The sequence below is a fragment of the Anomaloglossus baeobatrachus genome, chromosome 12 (genome assembly GCF_048569485.1).
Source record: "Anomaloglossus baeobatrachus isolate aAnoBae1 chromosome 12, aAnoBae1.hap1, whole genome shotgun sequence".
Taxonomy (NCBI): Eukaryota; Metazoa; Chordata; class Amphibia; order Anura; family Aromobatidae; genus Anomaloglossus; species Anomaloglossus baeobatrachus.
Window position 1 is genome coordinate 89,722,803 of NC_134364.1, and position 27,000 is coordinate 89,749,802.

General features: G+C 42.3%; 1 protein-coding gene across 1 annotated transcript in view; it reads right to left on the reverse strand.

Annotated features, from left to right (window-relative positions):
• Positions 1–22,062, reverse strand: part of CDC42SE1 (CDC42 small effector 1) — a 43,263-nt gene extending 21,201 nt beyond the window's left edge. Inside the window, exon 1 of the mRNA XM_075330814.1 lies at positions 21,896–22,062. The gene's annotated coding sequence lies outside the window, so the exon portion shown is untranslated. The remainder of the gene's footprint in view (positions 1–21,895) is intronic.
• Positions 22,063–27,000: the final 4,938 nt, after the last annotated feature.

Genomic DNA, 27,000 nt, shown 5'->3' on the forward strand with positions numbered 1-27,000 from the left:
TATATTTGTTCAGGTTTCCGCCTACCGGGCTGCAATACTTTATAGTTGACCACCCCGACTTTTTCCTTTATCTCGTAGGGGCCTTGCCACTGAGCCAGGAATTTACTCTCCGCCGTGGGGATTAATACCAACACCCGATCCCCGGGTTTAAAGGTCCGCACGGTGGCTTGTCTATTATAGCGGCCGCTTTGCGCGGCCTGAGCCTCCTGTAAATGCTCCTTCACAATTGGCATGACCGCGCTTATGCGGTTCTGCATTCCTAAAATGTGTTCAATCACACTTTTATGGGGGGTGGGCTCTTGCTCCCATGTTTCCTTTGCCAGGTTCAACAATCCCCGAGGATGTCGCCCGTATAACAATTCAAAAGGCGAAAACCCCGTGGATGCCTGTGGCACCTCTCGGATGGCAAACATCAAATAGGGAAGCATCATATCCCAGTCCTTCCCGTCTTTGGAGATCACCCTTTTTAGCATGGTTTTCAGGGTTTTATTGAATCGTTCTACTAACCCATCCGTCTGAGGATGATACACAGACGTACGCAACTGCTTGATCTGGAGTAGCCGGCATAGTTCTTTGGTCACTTTAGACATGAATGGGGTCCCCTGATCCGTAAGGATCTCCTTGGGCAACCCCACCCGGCAGAACACAGAAAACAACTCCCGAGCTATAAGCTTTGCCGCAGTATGTCTGAGAGGTATCGCCTCTGGATACCGGGTGGCATAGTCAACGATCACTAGGATGTGTTGGTGCCCTCGAGCAGACTTTACGAGGGGCCCCACCAGATCCATCCCTATCCGTTCAAAAGGGACTTCTATAATGGGTAACGGCACCAACGGACTGCGAAAGTGGACCAGTGTTGCGGTAAGCTGACACTCCGGGCAGGTTTCGCAGAACCGTTTTACCTCCCCAAAGACCCCGGGCCAATAGAACCTTTGCAATATTCGCTCCTGCGTTTTCTTGACCCCTAGGTGGCCACTCATCAGATGTTTATGAGCCAAGTCGAGGACCCGCCGGCGATACGGCTGGGGCACCACCAACTGCTCCACCCCCACGCCCCGTATTTCATCTACCCGGTAGAGTAAATCCTGTTTAAGAGCGAAATGGGGGTACCTTACCTGGGCACCGGGCAGCTGGGCCACCCCGTCAATTACTAACACCCTATTCCGGGCATGTATTAACGTAGGGTCCTGGAGTTGGGCTGTCCCAAACGCATCCGGGGATGCCTCCAAGTCCGGGATGGGCTCGACCGTCTCAGCCTCTCCTGCCAATACCTCTAGGGGCGACCTATCGGGTTCACATTCTGTCCCTATCATGGGGACCCCTACGGCAGGTGTCCCGGATTCAGGATTGTAGGGCTCAGGCCCCGGACTGACCAATATCGGAGGGGATCTAGGGGTTCCCTTCCATAAAGTCCAAAAATAGGGCAGATCCCGTCCTAGGATCACGTCATAAGGAAGAGTGTTAAGCAGTCCCACCTCATGTTGCACCTGACCGCAAGGTGCTGTGATGGTGACAATCCCCGTGGGATAGTCTCGGCGGTCCCCATGTATGCAAACCACCCCCACGGTACGTCCTGTGGCCTTTACTTTAGCCCTCAAGGTGGATCGCACAAGGGTCACTAAGCTTCCGGAATCCAACAATCCTGTAACCGGACATCCATTCACCTGTATTTGGCACAAGTGGGGCTCAGTCTCTGGGGGAACCAGGTCAGCGGTACACACCACCTGAGCATACATTGAACCCCGCCGGGTAACCCCACAATCCATGGGCTCCGTGGTCAGGGGACACTGGGCTTCCATATGTCCCACCCGCTGGCACCGCCAACATCTAATAGGGAAGGAAACCCCCTTGACAAGTTGTCGTTTAGGGTACATGGCCTTCCGGACCTCAGGAACGGCGGGCGCGGCCTCAGCCAGGATGGTAGCGGACTCCTGTACCGGTGTCGGCGGTGGGTCCTTGGCCCTAGGCTTGGAGGGGCCGGACCGACGGGCGGTACGCAAAGTCTCAGTGTCCCGTATCAAGTCCTGCGTAGCCACATGCCGCTCTACCAGGGACACTAATTGGTCCAGGGTACTCGGGTCACCCTGTCCTACCCACCGTTGAACGGTGACGGGTAAAGTGCGCACAAAACGATCCACTACTACCCTTTCCACCATTTGCGCCGGGCTCAGAGTGTCAGGCTGCAACCACTTTTTTACAAGATGTAATAAGTCATAGGCCTGGGAGCGTACGGGTTTGGCTTCCTCATAGAACCACCGATTTACCCGCTGAGCCCGTACATAGGTATTCACCCCCAACCGAGCCAGTATTTCGGCTTTCAGGGTCACATAGTCAATGGCGTCCTCGGTACCGAGGTCCAGGTACGCTTTTTGGGGTTCCCCCGTCAGATAGGGCGACAATACCTCAGCCCACTGGGGGGTCGGCAGCTTTTCCCGCTCGGCCACCCGCTCAAACACTGCCAGGAACGCTTCAACATCATCCCCCGGGGTCATCTTTTGCAACGCTTGTCTCACCGCTTTCCGGACGCTGCCGTCGTCACCCGGTCCCGGGGTTGTTGCTGCCGGTCCGGCACGGATTGACTTGGCCAGGAGAACCATCTGTTCTTGGTGCCTTTTTTCCTGCAATTTCAAGGATTGCTGGTGCTGTTGCTGCTGTTGCTCCAACGTCCGGAGCAGGTGGGTATTCACCTGTTGTTGCTGTGCATTAGCCTCTTGTTGTTGTGCATTAGCCTGCTGCTGCTGTGCATTAGCCTGCGCCAAATGCCTTAGTATGTCCTCCATGGCGTCGCTGGGTTTGGGCCGTAGTATAGCTGCTTGAATCCAGGACATGTGCTACCGGATCACCAGAAAAGGAAGTACACCTCACCGGGCTGGCATGCCCGCATTCTCCACCATATGTGAGGTAGCGCGGTCGGCTGCGCAGCAGAAGACACGGGATCCAGGCATTAAGTTTCACAGCACACGGTGTTTAATGTCCAAACAAAAATCCACAGCAATATACATGTCTCTCCAGCAGAGACTCAGGGAGTTGTGATCACTCCCTCACACCCGGCACACCTGCCCCTCGTTCCTGTTTCCATTTAACCCTTCCTTCAGCCTGTAGGGAAACAGCATTAACCCTAGAGTGGATTTACTTTCTATCATGGAGTGAGCACAACCGGGGCGAGACATACCGGCCGTCATAGATAACCCCGGTCACAGTCTCACAGTAGTTATATTCTTGTACATAGGGGGCAGTATTATAGCAGTTATATTCTTGTACATAGGGAGCAGTATTATAGTAGCTATATTCTTGTACATAGGGGCAGTATTATAGTAGTTATATTCTTGTACATTGGGGCAGTATTATAGTAGTTATATTCTTGTACATAGGGGTCAGTATTATAGTAGTTATATTCTTGTACATGGGGACAGTATTATAGCAATTGGGTTTTTTGCACATTGGTGAATGTATTATTGTCAATAGATATATTATGTTAACAGATTAAGCTTATGTTTATTGCACTTTATTAACATTGACCTTTTGGATCTGATCATTTTGAAGGTTTTATGAGTCGACGCTTTCTTCACACTATTATGATGTAGGTGGCAACTGAGTATATTTTTTTTTAGCATTCAGACTGTATATTCAGGGGTCTGGGAAATCTGGTGACAAACCCTGTGGAACCTTCTGCAGAAGAATAAAAATATAATCAAACTAATTGTGTTATTCATTAGTGATTAACTAGTCCTGACCATGGCAGAAAACAGCTAAAACAGCTGGGAAATCTGCATACGCCACCAAACAGCTCCCAAGTCTCCGTATCTCAGCTCCTGGACCCCTGTAAATTTGACACACTGGGAATGGGACATTGGAATTATCTCTAGTGTTCAAGTTGTGTGAGGAATTCTGCCCTAAGTCATCCTGACAGGTCTTGGATTTGTAATTAGTTTTCATAAAACTTCTCATTGAGGGCAGTGAATGAATGTTGCTTTGACCACAAACATGACCTGGTTTTCGGGTAGGAGCGCATCTCGCCGGCTTCCTTAGGAGCAGAGCGGGAACTGACTGCTGTACACAATTGTGTCTTTTGTGCATTCATGGTTGTTGAACAGCAGCCACCATTCCCCCAACCAATAGTGACAATAGGCTCGTTTCACTGCAAGGCCAAAAAGGAACCTCTTCCAAGTCACATGGAGGGAAGCAGGAAATGGTGGCATTATCTGGCCACAATATACCGTACTTTTGAGAATCTATAAGAGTCCTCTATCAAAAGACCTCACGTCCCTTATCAAATAAAGCTATACTTACAGTGCCTTGCGAAAGTATTCGTCCCCCTTGAATTTTTCAAACTTTTCCCACATTTCAGGCTTCAAACATAGAGATAAAAATTGGAATGTTATGGCGAAGAATTAACAACAAATGGGACACAATTATGAAGTTGAATGATATTTTTGCTTATTTTAAACTTTTTAAAAAATTAATAACTGAAAATTGGGGCGTGCAATATTATTCATCCCCTTTACTTTCAGTGCAGCAAACTCACTCCAGAAGTTCATTGAGGATCTCTGGATGATCCAATGTTGTCCTAAATGACTGATGATGATAAATATAATCCACCTGTGTGTAATCAAGTCTCCGTATAAATGCACCTGCTCTGTGATAGTCTCACTGTTCTGTATATAGCGCAGATAGCATCATGAAGACCAAGGAACACAACAGGCAGGTCCATGATACTGTTGTGGAGAAATGTAAAGCCGGATTTGGTTACAAAAAGATTTCCACAACTTTAAACATTCCAAGGAGCAGTGTGCAAGCGATCATATTGAAATGGAAGGAGTATCACACCACTGCAAATCTACCAAGACCCGGCCGTCCATCCAAACTTTCATCTCAAACAAGGAGAAGTCTGATCAGAGATGCAGCCAAGAGGCCCATGATCACTCTGGATGAACTGCAGAGATCTACAGCTGAGGTGGGAGAGTCTGTCCATAGGACAACGATCTGCACTGTACAATCTGTGCACTGCACAAATCTGGTCTTTATGGAAGAGTGGCAAGGAGAAAGCTATTTCTCAAGGATATCCATAAAAAGTGTTGTTTAAAGTTTGCCACAAGCCACCTGGGAGACACCAAACATGTGGAAGAAGGTGGTCTGGTCAAATGAAACAAAAATCAAACTATTTGGGCACAATGCCAAACGATATGTTTGGCGAAAAAGCAACATAGCTCATCACCCTGAACACACCATCCCCACTGTCAAACATGGTGGTAGCAGCATCATGGTTTAGGCCTGCTTTTCTTCAGCAGGGACAGTTAAAATTGAAGGGAAGAAGGGAAGATGGATGGAGCCAAATACAGGGCCATTCTTGACGAAAACCTGTTGGAGTCTGCAAAAGACCTGAAACTGGAACGGAGATTTGTCTTTCAATAAGACAATGATCCCAAACATAAAGCAAAATCTACAATAGAATGATTTACAAATAAATGTATCCAGGTGTTAGAATGGCCAAGTCACAGTCCAGACCTGAAACCAATCGAGAATCTGCGGAAAGAGTTGAAAACTATTGTTCACAAACGCTCTCCATCCAACCTCACTCAGCTCCAGCTGTTTGCAAAGGAAGAATGGGCGAGAATTTCAGTCTCTTGATGTGCAAAACTGATACACATAGCCCAAGAGACTTGCTGCTGTAATTGCAGCAAAAGGTGGTGCTACAAAGTATTAACTTAAAGGGGCCGAATAATATTGCACGCCCCAATTTTCAGTTATTTTTTTTTTTTTTTTTAAAAAGTTTAAAATAAGCAATACATTTCATTTCGTTCACCTTCACAATTGTGTCCCACTTGTTGTTGATTCTTCACCATAACATTAACATTTTTATCTTCATGTTTGAAGCCTGAAATGTTGAAAAGGTTGAAAAATTTAAGGGGGCCAAATACTTTCGCAAGGCACTGTATAGAATAGTCCTGTGTGGTGACATCACTGTACTTATAGGACAGTCCCGGGTTGTGACATCACTGGGCTCATAATAGTACAGTCCTGGGTAGTGACATCCCTGCATTCAATATAGGTCATTACTTATGGCATGCGGATAAGAGTGGATCAGTATAGGCATTAAGCAGGTGTCCTTGACTTTAAAATCTCTGAGTTTGTGGAGCCTCCAGGTGCTGATCTTGGGGCAGACCTTCAAATCTAGACTGCAATAGATGTTCCAGGTTCTCTTATAAAATACATACGGTAAATTATTTTTGACCACGAGACCGATGGTTTCCATTGTGCACTACTGATGATTTTTCCCTAAAATTGGCCATTACAAATCACAAACTTTATCTGGCGTTTGTGAAGGGTTTTCTCCCCGAGATTCTAATACGTTGGCCTATTTGGCATTAATGGCTGATAAAGCTAAGTAAGAAGATTTGCGGTACCTTGGTATAGCAGCCTGGTCAGTACCGTAGTTAATAGCCACCAGACCAGAGCCTTGTGAACCTTCTCCTTCCTGCTGACAATCCCAGCTCTGATTTTGATCAGTAGGTCCAACAAATTGTCACCATTTTGGCTTGACACAGGCAAAACATCACGGGCTAACTAAAAATAGAAGCAGGGAATGGTGACTGGTTGGAGATGGTTCACGGTAATCACGGGACCACTATCAGATGGTCTCTGGTCCGGTATCCTGCAAATCATTTTACTCTAATCTATTGGCCAATGTATGGACTTCACACGCTGCCACGTATAATTTCCCATATAGAGTTCTCTGTGCCTCATGAACTTTTTGCAACTTTTCAGCTCTTCTTTGTATATTTTTAGGGTCTACTTATTAAGACAGAAGCACCAAAAATGACTCGAGACACCATAATTATTTTGGAACTTTTTTTAAGCATTCGAGCAAGGACGTAATAAATATTCCAAGGATCTGCCACTTTTCTGTCCTCGATGGGATAGAAAGAGAGAATGGTGAAAAAGGGACATGACCCTAAATAATTTTTGGTACGTGGCCACCTTTCCTCCCAGATTTTGGATTAGTGCTGAGAGGTTTAACCATACCCTGAACAAAGGGCAAACTGTAATCAGTCACAGCCCTCCATATGTAAAATCAAAATTTCCTATTTTGAGAACCTTTGGCAAGAGTTTTCAGGCTTTAGGAAATTCCACTGAGCGTTCGGCTTCTGCATCTGTGCTTCCCTAAATCCGAAAACAGTTGGATCATTGGAAAAGGGAAGTGATTTAGCAAAATCCTTGGAAAAGAAAAGCGTAGAGAGAGAGAAATTTTGACAAATCTCATGTGCGGATGGGTGAAGGGGAACTTCTGGAATGTAAATGGCCAGAAAGTGCTGATTTTCGATGGTATGCCTTAAGACGAGATTTCATGATAAAGAACCATTGTGGAAAGCCCTCAGCCAGAAAGGACATCCCTTCATAAACAAGACTGAGAACATAAGTCTTAATGGAGGATCTGCTAAAAATATTCAATATCCGTTGCCGGTATTGACGCCATTGCAGGTCATGTTCAGGTCCTGTCAGAATTATCCCTTTATACGGTAATATATATCAAGTGTTGGTGTCAGGTCAGTGTTTTCCCTCTTTCAATGGAGCGTGAAGACACAAGAGCAAAGGACGTCTTCATTTCAGGTCAGAAAATTCCATTATCGAAATCTCGTCTACAGTGCATCATTGAAATATCCATTTTGTCTCTGTTACGCAGCTGTCCTGGCTCCTATCTCGGTAGTGTTGCATGTCAGCGCAAACTTTTAATATCACACTATCAAGCCTTTTAAGGCTGGCTCAGGTGATTGCACAAGGCATGAGTATTCAGGAAGTCAGCCCAAACTTCTGCCACTAAGGGTGCTTCCTAACTAACTCGCAATTGCTGTTTGCAGACTCGATTCTGTGTCACTAAGTTGCCTCTCTGTCTACACAGGTCTTCTGTTTCAAGGTACTTCTCCGCATCCTTCACTTTGCTGTATTAAGGTGCCTGCTGTTCTTTGGTGCTGTCTGCACAATCAACTCTACTGCATCAAGGTGCCTGTTCTCATTCTAAACTATGATATTCTGAGTTGCTATCCACACATACGGATCTGCTGAGTCGAGGTGCCTATTTGCAAACCTGACTGTTGTTCCAAGGTTCTGTCTGCACACTTGGCTCTGCTGAATCCAGTTGCTTTTCTGCAAACCTGACTTAAAAGTTCCAAAGTGCTGTCTGCAGACTCGGCTCTGTTGCATCAAAGTGCCTATCTGCAAACTCAAATCCGCTGTTCAAAAGTGGTGAACTAACATCTCTGGTTTGTGCCTGCTTACCCAACCATATCATATTTCATTTTTCACTGTGTTGGCAATAGAGATGGACACTTCAAACATGCCTAAAGCTAAAAAAAAATAGACATCAGTCACTTATAATCAGAAGAGCTTAAGCCTCTGCATACATCTCGTCTTGATACATTTGAAAACCTTATTTCAGTCATAGGAGTTTTTTCTCATAGAAAGCAGGAAGGTCAGAACCCAAATTCGAGAACAGAAAGTAGCATTAATGACCATCAGCGTCAAATAAACATCTTGCCGTATTTGACCCAAGATAATGTCTGGGAAAAGGTGGAGAAACTTGAACAACCCAAATACCATTTTATGAGAAAACACAACTACATGAGATCTTTCGAAACTACTGTCCAAGTACCACACAAGGTAGTCTTCCATGGGGTGACCAAAAATACTACATCTACTTCTGTTCGATTAACATATGGCGAATTACATGGCTAGAAGAAAGTGGAAAGTACATGAAATGGCACAAAATTGATGGAATTTGAAACTTAGGTTTTGCCTTTAGGCGTCCAGCCCTGTCGATCAAATATTATATTGTACCAGAGACCCTCAAATCTCGGTATAGAGGGACTATAAAAAAGCCTTTGTGACCTTCTCCCTAGTGTTTATAGGGGCGATCACCAAAGGTAGGCCATTATATTGTTTTATGCTTGCTACGTGTTCAGTGTAGGTAAGCCGTAATACTATTGCAAACATTAATACGGTACATAAAGTGACAGCGGCCAGTAAAATACAGATTCTTATACGAGTATGCAATAACATTATTTAGCGTTCTGCATTGATTTCCAATATCTCTTCAGCACTGATGATGTGTGACTGCAATATTCAAAAAGGATATGTCAGCAGGGAAACAGCTATTAAACAGTCTGGCTGGAACGAGTTCACAAAGCTTTAACTTGAGAATGTCACAACGTAGGCGAGGTGTGGGGAGAACTTCTCTGAAGATGTCAGATGTGTCATGAGATGTGCACCAGAAATGGTAAGAGAAACAAATCCCCCCTCCCCCCGTGATCTAAGCTGTCACTCAAGATAGAAAGTAGAACATTCAAAACATAACTACTATAATACTGCCCCATATACAAAAATACTACTACTATAATACTGCTCCTATGTACAAGAATATATTACTATAAAACTGCCCTCTATGTACAAGAATATACAGTAACTACTATAATACTGTCCCCTATGTACAAGAATATAACTACTATACTACTGCCCCTATGTACAAGAATATAACTACTATACTACTACCCGTATGGACAAAAATACTACTACTATAATACTGCCCCCCTATATACAAGAATATAATTACTATAAAACTGCCCCTATATACAAGAATATAACTACTATAATACTGCCCTTATATACAAGAATATAACTACTATAATACTGCCCTTATATACAAGAATATAACTACTATAATACTGCCCTTATATACAAGAATATAACTACTATAATACTGTCCCCTATGTACAAGAATATAACTACTATAATACTGCTCCCCTATGTACAAGAATATAACTACTATAATAATGCCCCAATGTACAAGAATATAACTACTATAATACTGCCCCTATTTATAAGAATATAACTACTCTTATTAGGGTATGTGCCCATGATCAAGACTCACTGCATCCTGGACGCAGCAGGTCCTGACCGGAGGGGCCGCGAGTCTCCACCGCAGGAAAACGCAGGAGACTGTAGCTACTTGTGCTAGCTACTTGTGCCCACGATCAGGGTTCAGTGCGCTGCGGTCTCTCGCTTGTGCTCTCCCTACAGAGGATGCATACAAATCCGCAGCAAACAATTGACATGCTGCGGTCTGGAAAGATGCACCACAGGTCAGTGTTTGCTGCTGAAAAAACAAGCACAGTGGGCACGGGATTTTTAGAAATCCCGTCCACTAAACGAGAGAGAGGACATGGTTATGCTGGGCATGCTCAGTAGAACGTGCCGAAATCCTGCTCTGGAATCTGTCACATGACGCACAATGATGGAATCTAGCACCATAGACATTCATTATGCCTCTTGACGGATTCCGACGGAATCCTGCTGAGTTCGTTTTTTCACAGCAACAAAAAAACGTTATATTCCGCGTTCCTACCACCAGACGGTCAGTCACTAAACGACTGATGCGCTGCGGGGCGGATGCAACGCAATATCATCAGTTGCAATCCGCCCTTAATAGAAGTCTATGAGGAATACACGGATTTCTGCATTGGTTACCGTGATTCCTCAAGACGGCGGATTGCAACTGATGCAAAACAACGCAAGTGTGAAAGCAGCCTCAGCGTTTTGGACGCAGCTGAAGCATGCTGCATCCAAAATGCTGCAAACACTGATCCTGGGCACGCACCCTGATACTGCTCCTATTTACAAGAATACAACTGCTATAATACTGCCCTCTATGTACAGAATATAACTGCTATAATACTGCCCTCTATGTACAAGAATAAAACTAGTATAATACTGCCCCTATATTCAAGAATATAACTACTATAATACTGCCCCTATGTACAAGAATATAACTACTATAATACTGACCCTATGTACAAGAATATAATTGATATAATACTGCCCCTATGTACAAGAATATAACTACTATAATACTGCCCTCTATGTACAAGAATATAACTACTATAATACTGCCCCCTATGTACAAGAATATAACTACTATAATACTGCCCCCTATGTACAAGAATATAACTACTATAATACTGCTCCCTATGTACAAGAATACAACTGCTATAATACCGACCCTATGTACAAGAATATAATTGATATAATACTGCCCCTATGTACAAGACTATAACTACTATAATACTGCTCCTATGTACAAGAATATAACTACTATATTACTGCCCCAATGTACAAGAATATAACTACTATAATACTGCTCCTATGTACAAGAATATAACTACTATAATACTGTCCCCTATATTCAAGAATATAACTACTATAATACCGCCCCAATGTACAAGAATATAACTAGTATAATACTGCCCCTATATTCAAGAATATAACTACTATAATACTGCCCCTATGTACAAGAATATAACTACTATAATACTGCCCCTATGTACAAGAATATAACTACTATAATACTGCCCCTATGTACAAGAATATAACTACTATAATACTGACCCTATGTACAAGAATATAATTGATATAATACTGCCCCTATGTACAAGAATATAACTACTATAATACTGCTCCTATGTACAAGAATATAACTACTATAATACTGCTCCTATGTACAAGAATATAACTACTATAATACTGCTCCTATGTACAAGAATATAACTACTATATTACTGCTCCCTATGTACAAGACTATAACTACTATAATACTGCCCCTATGTACAAGAATATAACTACTATAATACTGCCCCTATATACAAGAATATAACTACTATAATACCGCCCCTATGTACAAGAATATAACTACTATATTACTGCTCCCTATGTACAAGAATATAACTACTATAATACTGCCCCTATGTACAAGAATATAACTACTATATTACTGCTCCCTATGTACAAGAAATTTAACTACTATAATACTGACCCCTATATTCAAGAATATAATGACTATAATGTTACCCCCTATATACAAATATGCAACTACTAATATCACTGCTCAGGACTTATTCCACTTGAAATACCTTTATTCATTTATTCGCAAAGTAATTATGAAAAAGTCACAGCCAAAACACACAAACATCTTAAAATACGCAGATGCGTTTTGGTAAGAGTACCTTAGTCATTGCTTCCCTGACTAAGGTATTCTTACCGAAACCCGTCTGCGTATTTTAAGATTTTAGTATGTTTTGGCTGGCCCTTTTTCATGGTTGCTATATGAGATGACGAATAAAGGCATTTCAATTGGAACAAGCGCCAGATTCTAACTTTTTTCTACTGTAATACTGCTCCTATGTTAGTCAAAGTCTATAACTGCTATAACAGCGGCTCCTAGATTTAAGAATATAGCTAGTATATGAACTCATTTTATACGTGGGTGACTACTAGCTGTGCCATCCTAATAAGTAATATGTGATTGTCTGATTCTCATTGTTTCTTGGTTGTTTTTAAGGGTTTTGCTTCGGTGAGATGATGGGTGTATAGATGACGGGTGTATTGCCCCATACAACCACTTCCTGTATGTCACACAGGTGCAGGCCTTCTGACTCAAGCCCACACGTCTGCATTATTCTTTTGTCTTTTTTTTTTTTTCCGTTTTGTCTTTTATTACAATTTTATATTTAGATTTTATTTTTTTAGTCGTGTATCTTTGGTGTCACTCATAATATGCTTTTCTGTTGATACACGTCAGCCACAAATCTGTGTCCTGGAGGCACATACAGGGTGATGAAGACCAGTACCCTACACTATGGCTTTTATTTTATTTATTTTTTCTATCATAGTGGATTTGAGGCTGCAGAAAAGACTATCTCTGAACAGTGGAGATGGAATAGGAGAAAATATAACTTGTAAATATAGGTTATTTTCCTTTCTTATCACATCACCTGCCGTGGCCTAATTTTGTATAGTCTTGGAAAATCCGTTTAAGACCTAGTGGGTGCTTTCGATCATCCATAGGGAACAAGAAATGTACGCATAGGGATGCATTTTAGAACAAAACCTTTCCAAAAAGGGCCCTGTCACATTCCCCAATCTTCTGAGCCAGAAGGTCCTGCAAAGGCAAGAAACTAAATCCCTCGCTTAAAGGGACGCTCTATTGTTTACATATCCTGCCAACTACACATCTGTAGGAGTTTAATATCTAGTGTTAGCTATGGGACACGTTTCATGGGCAAGAGGAACCAGTTGACCTCAATTTCCCTTCAAGATTTCCACACTACCTATCTTTTTAGGTTTGACCAAGTGGTCTCTTAAAGGGGCTCTTTCACTGAGTCAAAAGTGTCCAGATTTTGTTCTAATTTTATTCCCGCTCCTCCCCTGAGTATTCAGTTTTTTTCTTTTTTAGAATATGCCATATTGTTCCAGAGATATGACCCTTTAAATTTAATGATAATTGTTTTTATGATCTTTACCAAAGGGCGTGTCTCACAGAATTCTCTGGGGGAGTGTCTTCAGACTGAGCCACACCCCCTTTTAAAGGCTAATAAACAGCAAATTAAAAGGCTCATATCTCTGGAACCGTATGTCGGAAGTTTAAAAAACAAAAGATGTAATACTCAGGGGAGCAGCAGGAATAAAACTGAAGCAAAAACTAGATACTTTTGACCTGGTGACAGGAGAAACACTTTAAAACCCCTTTAGTATATGACCTACCACTATGTGTACATTTATCCTGATGAAAACACATTAAACACTTGGGAATAAGTGGACTCTCTGACACATAAGGACCTTCTTCAACTGAGATTTGGTTCCATATATAGTGATTTAGAACCAACAGATGGTTCACTATCCAAGAGCGTTGTTGCTACATCTGTGTGTGTGTGGCCAAAATAAAAAAAATCTTCAAAAACGTCACTACAAACATGATTGTTATGGTTTTCTTCTCAGGCCCTAGGTGTTTAGCAGTCGATGGATGTTCTTGAGTTTTCCGAACCTCAGCACAGCGCTGGCCTGAACCTGCCTCCTGAGCATAAGGTAAGCCCACGCCCGAAGGCCGTGAAAAGCCTTGCTGTCACATCATGTGCTGCAACGTGTTAGTCATTCCAAATAGGAGATGGCTGTTCCTGTCCGGGCCTGCTCCCCTCGCCGTATCCCTTGCCCTGCAGCAGGCGCGCCGCATGTATGGACAGAACGTGGCTCGAGAACACACGTCTCCCCTCCACTTGTGTCGTCAGGCTGATATTAGAGAAATGAGAGGATGAGAAACTAAATAGTTTACACATCTGATGGGCAAATCTGATTTTCCTGGAGGAAATACCCAAACAATCTGATTTATACAACTTTAAGATTGAAAGTGATAGAAAATGTGGGCGGAGACTTCCTTAGACTCCTCCTCTATGACAATTTACCTTTAAATGTTGACATAATGGTAAATTCTCCTTTAAAAGCACAAAGCAAAGGTCCTTTGTGGGTGCCGGGTAAGCTCCGGTGTTAAATATTAAAATCAGATGGTCATCATTTTAGAATTGGATCGAAGAACATATCACATATGATGGTGCCCGGCTCCCGAATATCCGGAGGGTTCACAAACATATCACTCCTAAACCCCTTCATTGGGTTGTAACAGTTTTCCACAGCCTTAATGCATTGGGTTTAAGGGGGCTGCAAATGTTTTGGCACCCACTAGTCAAGTCATCTATTATAGGTGTTAGCATATCCATTCCTAATGGCGAGTATTGCAAATATAAAACTGACCTCGTGTACAGATTTGGAAGCAGAGCAGTGTGTGTGTGATGTAATAATTACAGAGCTGAGTCACCCGCCTCTGCCCGCAGTAAATAAGCATTTTCCCCCACAGACACGACGTCTCAGCGCACAGCTATATCCGGCGTCTCTGTGTGACTGAAGCATCAGAACGAGTCCAGACCTCCGACCATACACCTACATGGTGGGCACAAAACACAGCTTGTCTGTAAGAGCAGAGTCAGGCAGGAGCCCGTGCCCACAGTGTGGGAATGCTGCAACCATGTGCTCAATATGGATGCATTATGCAATACCCCGAGGGCCTGACATACAATGGGGGAATGAGGCCCATCCTGGCACTCTGCACTATGAGCTCTGTCTCAGTCCTGCTGATTCTTATTTTAGCTTTTTTTTTGGGCGTGGGGGTGGGGGTGGGGGTGGGGGTGGTTATTGTTTGACTTGGACACTTTATGACACTATTAATTTGCCATTATATAGCGCTATGATTTGGGCACTGTATGTTGTCTATTATATGACAAATTTCACGTTACTATAACTCAGGCACTGTGCAGTACTATTTTGCACTTCATAGTGCTAATAATCCAGCATTATATGGCACTATTACTTAGGAACTCCATGGCATTATTATTTGGATACTCACTGTATGGCATAATTATTTGAACACAGTATGGCCCTATTACTTGGAGATTGTATGAACAAATACTTGGCCGCTGTATGGCTTTAGTACTTGAACTGTGGCACTATTATTTGTACCCTGTATGTTGTTCCTATTTGGACAATATACGATACTCTAAAGGCCGCTTTACAAGCAACGACATCGCTAATGAGATGTCGTTGGGGTCACGGAACTCGTGACGCACATCCGGCCTCGTTAGCGATGTCGTTGCGTGTGAAACGCACGAACGACCGTTAACGATCAAAATTACTCACCTAATCGTTGATCATTGACACGTCGTTCCTTTCCCGATTATCGTTGCTGTTGCAGGATGCAGGTTGTTCGTCGTTCCTGCGGCAGCACACATCGCTATGTGTGACACCGCAGGAACGAGGAACCTCTCCTTACCTGCGGCCGCCCGCAATGAGGAAGGAAGGAGGTGGGCGGGATGTTCCGGCCGCTCATCTCCGCCCCTCCACTTCTATTGAGCGGCCGCTTAGTGATGTCGCTGTGACGCCGGACAAACTGCACCCTTAGAAAGGAGGCAGTTCGCCGGCCACAGCAACGTCACTAGGCAGGTAAGTCCCGTGTGACGGGTCCTAACGATGTTGTGCGCCACGGGCAGCGATTTGCCCGTGATGCACAACCGACGGGGGCGGGTACGCTCGCAAGCGATATCGCTGCGTGTAACGGGGCCTTTACTTGGGCAGAGTTCGGCACTATTACTTGGATACGGTATAGCACTGTTTATGGAACTATAACTTGGGTTCTGTGTGGCGTTAATACTTGGGCTCTGTATGACTCAGTTACTTGGATACTGTGTGACACTTCTACTTGGACAACATATGGCAATTACTTGGACACCATGTGGTGTAATTACTTGAAAACCGTATGCAAGTATTAATTTATGGCCCTATTACTTGTGCAGAGTACAGCACTATTATTAGGAGACTGGCACTATTACTTTCACACCATACATTATTATAACAGACAATATATGGCACTATTACTTGGAGTCCGTATGGCACTAATACTTGGATACCGTATAACACTATTATTTGGTCACCATATGGCAATATTACTTTGTCACTATTACTTGGACACCGTACGCCACTATTAATGGGATACTTTATGGGAATATTACCTGGGCACACTACGGCACTATTACTTGCACACTGGCATTTTACTTGGAAACTATATGTCACTATAATGGACAATATATGGCACTATTACGTGGACTCCATATGTAATTAATACTTGGATACCATATGGCACTATTATTTGGTCACCATATGGCAATATTACATTGTCACCATTACTTGGACTCTGAATGACACTATTACTAGGACATTTTCTGGCACTGTTACTTAGGAACAGTATGGCACTACTACTTCCACACTGTATACTGCTATTACTTGGACATTTTATGTCAGTATTACTTGGGAACAGTATGGCTCTGTTTTTTGACTGCTATTTTGCACCAATGGTCAGTGTAATGGCTCTCACACGGGTTTTCCAAGACATCCTTTGATCATAGGCCAGCAGTCACAGGGCCGAGCATTACCACAGTGTTACCCTTCCCCATGAACACTTGGACAATGCAAAACTCACTGCAGCTGTGGAGAGAACCCCTGTATTCTGTGGTCATAGACGGTGATTTACCGCTGATATTCAGATCATACAAGAGATGACTACACGTAACTGGGACATGCATCTGGAAGGCTATGTCCATAACCACTGGCGGCATGCCAACCTTCTAAACACAAAAGTGACATTTTCAGAAGATCCTTACACCTAATGTGGATCCAGATCCATGCGGTAACTGCCACAGACATCAGTTAAAGGGAACTGGACATTAGGACAAGACTTTTTCAGGTTATGACATCCCTTTATGTTCTTATCAAAACTGATCACATAAATCAGTTAAATAGTGCCCCCAAAGCACCAATTAAGGCAATTTAAGATATAGGCTCCGCCCCTCTATAGATTAAGCCCTCCTACTGTATCTTAGAGGCAGGGTTGATTTTAAATGTGTCATGTGACTCTTCCCCACTTATCAGATTGGTTACAACGCTCACAAGGGGGGAGGGACATACTTGACAATCTAAGAGGCTGCTTAGTAGATACACTGGTGCCCCCTCCCCTAGATTATTACTAAGCTTGTAGGATGAAATACATAGTAGGAGGCCTTTAAATCTGAGAAGGGTCCAAAATGTCCATAAAGTATAGTCATGAGAGGACTGGTAATCCCTATAAAATTCACTGCTGCAGTTTACGGTGTATTTTACACTGATTCCACCCAACCGCACCAATATACCAGTCATTATTATGTCACAGTTTAGGAAGCTGAGATATGGAGACATGTTTCCTGGGTCCCTAAGATTGCTTGAGCATGTTTGCCAACAATATCAACATGGCCATGGGAACCGAAGAGTAAATTTAGCCCAAAAGTGGGCTTTCAGGAACGTTTCGATTTTGTACAGACAGTTCGGGGGTGTGGCTTATAGAATGTTGGTAACTATTTGCCAAAATTCTAACAGGCAGAAGCAAAAGAGCGCCGAACAATCAAAGATGGGTCAAGTCTCTCCTTCTGGGAGCCACTCACAAGTTCCAAGAGGGTTGGCGAATAAATTTATATGTCATACAGACAGTGACCACCCCAAAAAAACCTTAAGATTTTGACGTGTGATGTGACTATAGTTCCCCATTAAAAATGTGACTTTCTTCCAGAAACTCCATTGCTGTATCAGTTATTTCCCCACAATCGGAGGATTTCTCCATGTGGGATATCTAATGCATAAGCATTGACGTTGATGTTACAACACCCAGGGTGTGTTATACAGGAGCAGAGGTGGGGGCCGAGGGGCTGAGTACAACAAACGAGACGCTGCAAATCGCTTCCTGTTCTTTGAACAAAACAACTGGAGCGATGTGAGGAAACATAAAGGGCTTATTTTTATGTTTTTAAAACCAGTTATAATGTTCCGCGAGGTCACAATGGAGGACGCAGGTCTGAAGAAGACGTGAGGAAGAAAAGGCCGAGTATGAGTACAAGCTGGGCAGGAAGTGGAATCCGATATACCCAGCATGCACTGCACACAGCGAGAGGTCATAGGCCTGGACTGAGGCAGTATCACAATGGAGATAGGATTACATACACAGCTCAGCAGACAGTATCACACAGGATAGGATTAGATACACAGCTCAGCAGACAGTATCACACAGGATAGGATTAGATACACAGCTCAGCAGACAGTATCACACAGGATAGGATTAGATACACAGCTCAGCAGACAGTATCACACAGGATAGGATTAGATACACAGCTCAGCAGACAGTATCACACAAGATAGGATTAGATACACAACTCAGCAGACAGTATCACACAGGATAGGATTAGATACACAGCTCAGCAAACAGTATCACACAGGATAGGATTAGATACACAGCTCAGCAGACAGTATCACACAGGATAGGATTAGATACACAGCTGAGCAGACAGTATCACACAGGATAGGATTGGATACACAGCTCAGCCGACAGTATCACACAGAAGATTGGATATGCAGCTCATCAGACAGTATCGCACATGCACAGTTGTCCTGGGACTTGTGGTTCTCCAGCTGCAGTTTGCACATTGCTAGATACACATTGCACAGAACCCACTTCTGCTAGTTGACAGTGGGATCACGTCAGAGATAGTTCCCTGTCTGTCTGCGGCTCTATGGGACTTTTGTGCAGACACAGCTGAGGCAGGGGGAGCATGGAGGAGTCTGCGTGGTGTGGGAGGAGAGAGCATCAGGGAACACTGCTGGAAACAGGATTCACTAAATACTCTGATTATACACCAGTCACTAATCGTATAAAGGACACTAAGCACTTTTTTAATCTGTATAGAATTGAATCGCCGCTATACACAAAAATATAACTGCTATAAAACTGCCCCTATGTACAAAAATATAACTACTATAATACTACCCCCTATGTACACGAATATAACTACTTTAATAATACCCCCTATGTACAAGACTATAACTACTATAATACTACCCCCTATGTACAAGAATATAACTACTATAATACTGCACCCTATGTATAAGAATATAACTACTTTAATACTACCCCCTATGTACAAGAATATAACTACTATAATACTGCTCCTATGTACAAGATTATAACTACTATAATACTGCCCCCTATGTACAAGAATATAACTACTATAATACTGTCAACTATGTACAAGAATATAACTACTATAATACTGCCCCTATGTACAAGAATATAACTACTATAATACTGTCAACTATGTACAAGAATATAACTACTATAATACTGCACCCTATGTACAAGAATATAACTACTTTAATACTACCCCCTATGTACAAGAATATAACTACTATAATACTGCTCCTATGTACAAGAATATAACTACTATAATACTGCCCCTATGTACAAGAATATAACTACTATAATACTGCCCCTATGTACAAGAATATAACTACTATAATACTGCCCCTATGTAGAAGAATATAACTACTATAATACTGCCCCTATGTACAAGAATATAACTACTATAATACTGCCCCTATGTACAAGAATATAACTACTATAATACTGCCTCCTATGTACAAGAATATAACTACTATAATACTGCCCCTAAGTACAAGAATATAACTACTATAATACTGCTCCTATGTATAAGCTACAGTACTCAATAGATTAAGTATAGTTAGTATTGTACCACTCATATATCCTGGTATATGTCACAGAGGTTAAAATGTAGTTGCACTGTCCACCGCCAAACCCCACCCCTATCTGAACCTCATGGCTCATAGGCAAACAGAGCTTATGTTTTTTGTTTGAATACATGATTGTATGAAATGATATTAAATGGGTGCCCCAGGACATAGCAGATATGGGTGAGCTGACATCTCTAAATTCCTAATATGTTAAAAATTGAGCCACTTAGTTGCAATCTTGAGGTGGGGAAACCTTTTTTACATACATACAATGGAGAGTAGGGATAAGCAAATATGACACACGGTAATTTAGGAAATCACATATTCTCATGTTTGCAGCCATTGTTTGGCCTGTTTACTTATTACCGGAGCACCCCTTTAATTTTCCACTTTAGACCGCAATCCTCATGGCTTTTAACTTGACCTTCAACGTAGCGTCATTTCACCATCCTGCCTGATAAAACATGCTATACCTTGCTCATGCTGCACGGTGTCCCTTTCCCTTTCATCCTGAGTCATGGATGATGGACACACCTAGAACCCTCTATCATGACGGGATTACAAGAGCCTGCAGTAAGGTTATATAACTCACCTAATATTAAAAGTTGAGGAATGGGAGGATGTAACAGAAAGAAAAAAAAGACCAATAACCTCCCAGAATTAGTTGTCAGTTTCCCTCCCCCATAGAGATTACTACAAGCCAGGATGGTAGACTTTACAAGCATCATCATGCTGCAAAGCTTTAAGGCCTAACTTTTTTTTTAGAAAAAACATGACCCTACCATTTTCAATTTTTTTAGAAGTAAGAATGGAAATAAAGGCCCTTCTTCCTGTTCTGTGTTTACGACACCATCTACATCAATACCTATCCGGATATGCCCATGAACATGATTGTCCTGAAGTATGGGAACTGCTCCCGGAAGATGAAGGATAGTGAAGGTCTGGGCCTTTCCCACAGGCCAGATTCAAATAAATAACATTTGGAAATACCAAGGTGGTTGCTTCATACTCTGTCATGTTAGCGGGAGACACAAGCTCTCAAAGGATCTGGAGGACCACAGGCCCAAACCAGTAGAATTCTTGGTGACCGTTTTGTGAGGGTTCGAATAATGGTTAAGTTGGACTGCAAGACTATCTTAAATTCATCACGTGTTAACTTGTGGTAATCACTACGGCTGAAAAAATTAGCGGCAAGTCAATAATCATTTCCCGAGCTGAACAATAAAAATAGTCAAACTTATTGATTTTCACTTTCACTTAGCTAGAACCAAGAATGTGTTCAAAGGATTGAGCAAAAGACTGGTGTGATCGGGGCTTCACCTTGATGTCTAAGGCTAGAAAGTTGGTTCTGATGGTCCACCGTTGAAGTAGACAGTGCCATGAACTAGTCCGCCATGATTACGACCCACAAGGATGTCAATACTATCAAAATGTATAGACTGCAAAGCCTTGGTAGTAACATAGATCCACTGTAAAGCTATGTAAACCAGCTGAACATCCACGATTAAGGACCACAAGGAAGTCCCACACCCAAAACAAGCAGAATGAAACCTCCTCAGTAGTTAAAGGGTTAACCTTTGTAATTTCTTTCCCCAGGAGCCACCTACATTATTCCGTAATCTACGAATCTCTTCATCTCAAAGGAAATTTCCACACAGTCCTGGAACAACTCCTGAAATCACATAATTCTACTTTTTGCTTGTCCCCGGAAAAAGTTAAAATTTGCAGTAATCTTTTACGGAATTTTGTAAAGTTTGCAGTTATGTAAATTTTAAATGAAGATTGTTTTACGATTAAAGACCCAGTGGTGGACATGGAATTGTAAAGACGTTCAGCTAGCGTAGGGACCCACAGAACCTCTTACCTGGTGTCCGTGACCCTGAAGGAGCCCTAAGACCCCGGTTGGCTTTTCTGGTCTTCTCGGCAGCTGGTGTAAAGTTGCTGTGAAGTTGAGCTCCCCAGCGAGGTGTGGTTCCTGTGTGAGAATAAGGAAATGCTTCTGCTCTCTGCTGTGTTTGTTCAGAATCTCACAGAGCACTCACAGTGGACGATGACGGAAAGTGCAAGGCGAGGAAAGAGGAGGAGGGAGGTGGCTAGAAGCTTCAAATTCTCTCCCAATCCTGGGAAACTTACTTCCCCGGGGTGGAGGGAGGAGAAGACACACAATATGTTAACTTACCTAAGGATGACATAACATAGGATGACAATGGACAATTTAAAGATTATAGGATGAAATATGGATACAATATCGCTCTTACCACGCACTTTTGTCCTGAAAGCACCCCTACTTTTACCCTCCTGCACAGGTAAAAAATTTGAAAATAATCTATCTACCTAAAAATGTACCATCTGCATTTTCGTGTTGTAGACGGTGACTACCAGGATGCCCACAAGAACATGGGGATCTACCTAATCATCACTATTAGAGGGCATCTATTTGGGCAAGGTCTAGAAAGTGACACCATGATGCCTACAAATGCATGGAAATCTACGTAGTCATCTCTGGTGGAGGGTGTCTTGTTGGCCATGGTCTGGATGGTAATAATCTGATGCCTACAAGATCATGGAGATCAACCTAGTCATCACTAGTAGAAGGCGTCTATTTGGGCAAGGTCTAGAAATTGATAACTTGATGCCTATAAAGGCATAGAGATGTACCTAGTCATCACTGGTGCAGGGCATCTATTTGGGCAACATCTGGAACTTGATAACCTGATGCCCATAAAGGCATGGAGATGTACATAGTCATCACTGGTGGAGAGCGTCTGTTTGGGCATGGTCTACAATGTGATACCCTAACGCCTACAAGAGCATATAGATCTACCTAGTCATCAGTGGTGGAGGGCATCTATTTGGGCATGGTATACAACATGATACCCTGATGCCTACAACAGCATGTAGATCTACCTAGTCATCACTAGTAGAAGCTGTCTACTTCGGCATGGTCTACAACGTGATACCCTGATGCCTACAAGAGAATGTGAATCTACTTAGTCATCACTAGTAGAAGGTGTCTATTTGGGCATGGTGTTCAATATGACACCCAGATGCCTACAAGAGCATGGAGATCTACCTAGTCATCACTGGAGGAGGGCGTCTATTTGGGCATGGGCTAGTCGGTTTGAAGCTTGCAGAGATTATTCATTAGAATCGCAAATGTTTTTTACTAAATAAATTTTACAAGAGGGAACCTGCCACATGTCCTGAATTTGCCCAAACTGCGATATAGTTCACTATTCTAGCCTTCTCTGATGTCTCAGATATATAGATGCCAAGACTCTCAAATGTAAAATGACCGTCAAAATCTTTCAAATTTAATCCTGGCAAATTCGGGCTGAAAAGCAAGCTGGTCTGGCTATAGGAGCAGAGTTACTTTTCTGATGTCCATGTGACACTTGGGTGATTTCTTATCTCCTGTTACATTTCCTTTCTGGTATATTATTCCATCTTCTGGTTATGATCTCCACATGTGAATCCCACGCGCCTTCCACCTTCTTTAGGCCTATAAAGTGCAGAGCCCGTCCTGTGTGAGTCACCGCATGAATCGTACTTTATTACAAGTCCCAACGTGTCAACTTCCAGGGAACCCAACATAGCTTTCCTCTCCGGTTACCTCAGGTCTGGAGAATGCATTAGAATCCATTGCTCAGAACCGGAGGAAAGTAAAATATGCAGGGTGTAATTAACAAACCATAATGACAGACCGGACTGTTATTCAGAAAGTTGATAGCAAAACAAAAGTAAACTTCAGACTTTTCCCAATCATCAGTAAAAGTTGCTGGCAAGGCGCAAGACAGTCATGTTTTGCCCTTAAATGATCCGATATATTTTTTTCTGCCTCAGTATCTGAGTCTACCCCCCCCCCCCCCAAATATCTGCATAAAAAAAGGACAATGGGTTTTGATTCCTATTCTGAGCCTAATTCTAATGTCCTTATTTCATGAGATGTATATTGTTTATGTGAAAATACACATACAATACATATGCCAATTTAATATGTCCAAGATATGTTACCTCATCCACTCTCTTTAAGTGCATGGGGTTTTTCATCAATAGTCTGCCATAGTCTGCCAGCACTATTGAATCTTCCTTTTCGTTACCAGCATGCATTTCTCCTGCCTTTGTTCAAAGGTTCTTGACCTGAACTGAAATACTGCCTATATGCAAACTCACACACAAGAAAGTAGGAGACATGCTCTCACTTCCTGTATAAAGACCCGCCCTCACCTCCTGTAGAGTGCTCAAGACCCGCTCCACCTGTAGAGCACTTAAGAGTCACCCATATCTGTAGAGCGCTAAAGACTCTCCCTCACTTCCTACAGAGCGACAAAGACCTGCCATTACTATTACTTCCTGTTGACCTCTAAAGACCCACCCTCACTTTCTGTAGAGCGCTAAAAACTCTTCCTGAATAGAGACAAAGACCCTTCCTCACTTCCTATAGAGTGCTAAAGATTCACCATCATTTCCTGTAGAGTGCTAAAGAGATTGCTCACTTACTTAAGGAATGGAGGATGAACAGGAGCCACCCGCCTTGCCATGGAAGAAACACCGATCCAGAGATAGCAGAAATGGTGTTTTTTTTTTTTGTCAACACATTTATGAGACTGAGTTTCCTTTAATCAGGACAAAAATCACGTAGAAAATTGAGAATATATCATGTAGAAAATGAAGATGACAAAATATCACTTCGAAAATTAAGGAGAACACTTAATTTGTCAAAAACAAAGGAAAATATATTACGTAGAAAATGAAGACTTAATATGTTGAGAGTGAAGTAGAAGACATAATATGTGGAAAAATGAAAGTGGCCATATACTATAGATTTTGGATGGCCAAAAAAGATGCTTTAACCCATTTTCAACCACACATCAACATCTTTTTGTGACACTACTAAGCCTGACGGATGACCATGAATGGCAGATTTCTCTGAAAAAGTTAATCCTGTCTTGGATTTATTCAGTGGGATCTTTCATGGTGAACTACAGAACTACATCTTATTAGTAGGAACTGAGAAAGGATCGCAGTTCGCGGCAGTGATCAATGATTTGCTGTTTTAACTTATGGCCAAAGACGACAAACGTCAGAGAAACCATAAACGACAAGTTGTTAAGAACATGTCTATCTTAAGTCCCTTATGTCATTGTTAGTCCTGATGAAGGAGAATCAGTTTCGGGAACGCATTGGCAAATAAAAAAATCTTAGGATCGGTGTTTCTTCCACGGCAGGGTGGTTTTCTCACGTTCATCTTCCATTCTGAATCATCTTTCCCAGTTGTGTTACAGCAGCTGTCTTTCATGCTTTTATAGTATTTGTCTCTCACAACTACCCAAGGTGAGCAGCACAACTCCCAATATTCATCTGTTTTTATCTCCTTTATCTTTCCAGTTTCTCCTTCATCTGATCACTTTCTTTAGTGCACTAAAGACCCGCCCTCACGTCCTGCAGAGAGATGAAGTCCCACCATCACTTGTTTTTATCTCAATTGGTTACAAAAGTATGTGTTAATGTGTTTTTCTTGTATTTTTTTACATTGCAACACATATGGTTCTATGAGAAATATTGAAATCACACGATCAATGAATCTCATGACTTAACACTAGAACTACTGAGGTAGTCATTTTGACTACTTTACACCATGTATTTCTATATAGGTGTCACAAGTCCAGTAGTTCTAGTGTTAAACAAAAACAAAACAGCAAAAAATATCAGTGTCTAAACACTTGAAAAAATGCTACAAAAATGCCATAAGAATTAAATGCAAAAAAAGGTAGGCTTTTTATGTATTTTTCACATAAAATACAAAAATCACATTTTTTTTTTCCACATTTTTAAAATCATGACAAAGTGCTATGTTGACATGAACCATGGGGTTGTGGCTCACAGGGTAATAATGCAGATCAGTCTAAAGACGCCCCCAGAGGATCCTGTGAAGCACACTCTATTGGAAAAGACTAAAAAAACCCCACACTAAATAACAAGGCATATATCTCTGGAACTTTGTGTTAAAAAAAAAAAGTATTATGGATCAGTAAAGTATAAGTAAAAACTGGTCACTTTTGACCTGGTGACTGATCCACTGTAAACAAGCGACAATTGACTTGAATATCAAAACTTTTTTTTTGGGGGGGGGAGGGGGGAGAATCTGCCAGTGTAAATGAGACTTACTTTCGAAAGCAGGAGAATATGTCAGTATCTGTATTTCAGCTTTTCGTAATCATGTTAGTCAATAAGTATAATGAAATACAACAGTGCCTTTACACAGACACATGTTCCTCTCATGTGCATTCACATTCTTGCATATTGGAAACTGACTTCTTTGAAATAGCGTGCATATTTTGTCTTGATCGACCCCTGATAATGTACATTTGCCTCCTTAGAACAGGAACTACACACATTGCCTCCATTCACTAGAGCAGACGGGGTGAATTCTGGGAATCGGGTATTTGTTATCCAAGGCTTTAGGTAGTTCCATAGGAAGGGAAAGCATTGTTCTCTGCTGGGCTATTTCTGGACATGAAGGAAAACAAGGCATTATTTGCTTTTCTGGGGCCTTGTTTTGTCTCAGCATAGTTGGAAAAATTCTCAAGGCTAAATAAAAATATAGAAAAAAGATGTTTCAGCTCACCTTATCCAGTGTACTCCAGGGGATTAAAAAAGGGCGCACGCGGTCCGCTGGGCAGGCCAGTCCAGAATAGAACCAGCAAAAGAGAGAGGGGATGGACCCAGCACTAATTCCAAGTCGATAAAATAAAAAAAAATTTATTTAATAATTTATTTTAAAAAATAGAAAGGCTCCATAACGCAAGACAGTAAGCATGAAAAACTTGACGCGCTTCGGACCTTACATATTAAGAACAGAGTCCTTAATCATGATTAAGGCCCGTTTCACACATCCGGCATTTCGCCAGATCTGGTACGCATGTGTGACTCCCTGGCAAAACCAGGGTGTCACAGAGCATGCAGACA